Genomic DNA, 3,148 nt, shown 5'->3' on the forward strand with positions numbered 1-3,148 from the left:
TGTGGCTGGTGCATTGGGGGGCACGCTAGGCATGGCTGTGTAGGGTGCTACGCCTTGTTTTATCTTTCTTTCTTTATTATATTATATATTTGATATTTTTGATATATTTGACTTTTTTTCTTGACTCTCAAATTTTTTTAATAAAAATTAAAAATTATCAAAATTTAAATATTATTTTATTACTTTTCAATATTTCTAATTAATATTGGCACCAATATTTTATGAAAAAATTTTATAATAAAATATCTTAATATTAAACAAAAGCCAAATTTTCAAAATTTTAGTTGTTAAATAAGAAATTTAATTTTTTGGATAAAATCAAATCAGCAAAAGCGGAATAAAAGTTTTTAAGGAGGGAAATGATGGGGGAAAAATTTTAACGAAAAGTATAATTTGTCAAAAGTTAAATATTATTTTATTAATTTTCAAGATATCTAATTAATATTGGCATAAAAAATTTGGCGTCAATATTTTATGAAAAAATATTTTAACAAAAGTTGAATTTCATAGGTTTTATTTTTAAATAAGAAACTTAATATTTTGTGTCAAATTAAAATAGTAAAGGTGGAATAAAATTTTTAAAGAGGGAAAGGATGGAAGGAGATTTTTAAGGAAAATTAAATTAGAGAAAAGTTAAATATTATTTTACTATTTTCATTTTCTAGTGTTTCTTTTATAATTATTAATATGTTTGTCAAGATATATAATTAATATTGGGGCTAAATATTTTATGACGAAATATTATAACAAAATATTTTTGTCACTGCATGTCTTTTTTTTTTTATTATGACAGAATATTTTGAATTTTTTTTGTCATTAGATTATTATTTTTTGTGTTTAATATGACGTATTTTTATAAAAAAAAATTAAATTCAATAAAATTATTTTTGTCACAAAAAACTAAATTTCTTGTGACATACATATTTTTGTCATATTTTTTTTATAATACTATATTGTGACAAACTATTTTTGTTATAAAAAGTATTACTTATTGTGACTAAAAAAATTTGTAATTACATCCTATATGATTAAATATTGTGACAAAAGTTTTGGTGACAAAATTATTTTGTCATATTATGTAAGTTGAATTGGTGCAAAACATTTGGTGTCAACTTAATGTGACAATTTTGTAACAAAAAATATTTTATCATTATAAATTATCTACCTCACTATATTATGATAAAATATTGTTTGTCACAACTTTACTCACTTTTTGAGAAAAATCTATTTTGTCACAATTTTGTCACAAAAATAATACTTTTCGTGAAAAAATTTAATCCATCACAATTATTTTGTCACAATATACTAAAATTTATGACAAAATATTGGGTCTAAAAATTGTTTGTTAAGATATCTAATTAATATTGAGTCTAAAAATTTATGACAAAATATTATAATAAAATATTTTTGTCACTACATGTCTTTTATTTTTTTTATTATGACAAAATATTTTGAATTTTTTTTGTCAGCAGATTATTATTTTTTATGCCTAATATGATGTATTTTTATGAAAAATTAAACTTAATAAAATTATTTTTGTCATTAAAATTATTTTTGTCACAAAAAATTGAATTTCTTATGACGTACATATTTTTGTCATATTTATTTTTTATAATACTATGTTGTGACAAACTATTTTTGTTTTAAAAATTATTATTTATTGTGACTAAAAAATTTTGTAATTACATCTTATATAATTAATATTGTGACAATTTTTTGTGACAAAATTATTTTGTCATATTATGTAAGTTAAATTGGCGCCAAAAATTTGGCGCCAACTTGATATGACAAAATTTTATGCTAAAAATTATTTTGTCATTATAAATTATTTACATCACTATATTATGACAAAATATTTTGTCAAAATATTGTTTGTCACAACTTTACTCACTTTTTGAATTTTGCATGAGAAAACTCTATTTTGTCACAATTTTGTCACAAAAAAGATACTTTTTGTGATAAAATTTAATTCATCACAATTATTTTTATCACAATATACTAAATTTCTTGTAGTGTCTCCAAGAGTGATACATATCCATCAGATTATTTTCATAATTTCTCTAAAATTTGTTTCTTATATCATAATTCTAGAATTTTCTATGCATTTCCAAAGTTAACGATGACTCAGAATGTATACATATATGTATCGCTGAGAAGGACATTCGAATGTGTCGTAGGCCATTCGGATGTCTTTCTTAAAGATATAAGGTTCCATGCAAATACATTCGGATGAAATGGCTTGTATTCGAATGAATTAGAGAAAGATTTTAAGTTATGAGAGTGACATTCGAATGAGGCAGGAGGGCATTCGAATGAATTTTAAATAGTAGCTTGAATTACTGAAGAAATTGGGTGGTCATTCGAATGCAACAATGGCCTTATTCAGATGAATTTTTGAATTTTCCCGGGGCTCATTTGAATGGAAGGGTAGTTATTCGAATGTGTGGGTTTAATTTACAAAATTAGATTCTGGACAGCTTCGACACCTGTTCAAACTTTGGCCATAACTCTCTCGTCCAAACTCTGATTGAGGTGATTCAAGATGCTATGGAACCAAAAAAAAAAAAGATCTACAACTTTCATGTTTTTAGTTTTGAGATATTCATACTGAAACATGGTCGAAATCAGGTTACAAAGAGAACACCACACAGGAATATAGGTCATTCAAATTGCTTAACTCCTCATTCGAATGCTCCACTCCCCATTTGAATGGCTCCCTATAGCATTCAAATCTCTTCACTAAAAATCAAAAACTCATCGGAATGAAACCCAAGACTCACACATTTGAATGCCTAAGCTCTCATTCGAATATCCTAGCTTACATTCAGATATCTAAGCTACAATTTTCGCATACATTCAGTTGCAACACCAAAAATCTAGCTTAATCACTTAACTTACACACTTAACCCTTATTAAACACTTCAAAAATTATTACCAAAACAACATGTTAAACATCAAGACTAACCAACTCGATCCTCCAGGCATAATATAAGAATAACTAAATTGGGGTCATTACAAATCCTCTCCCCCCCCCCCTAAAAGAATTTGGTCCTCCAAATTCGGGTCCGGTAACTTGAAAAGCTAGGGGGTATGTATTTTATCTAGCTATCTTTTTATTATCATAGCATCTAATAGACATCAAGACTAA

The sequence above is a fragment of the Diospyros lotus genome, chromosome 14 (genome assembly GCF_014633365.1).
Source record: "Diospyros lotus cultivar Yz01 chromosome 14, ASM1463336v1, whole genome shotgun sequence".
Classification (NCBI taxonomy): Eukaryota; Viridiplantae; Streptophyta; class Magnoliopsida; order Ericales; family Ebenaceae; genus Diospyros; species Diospyros lotus.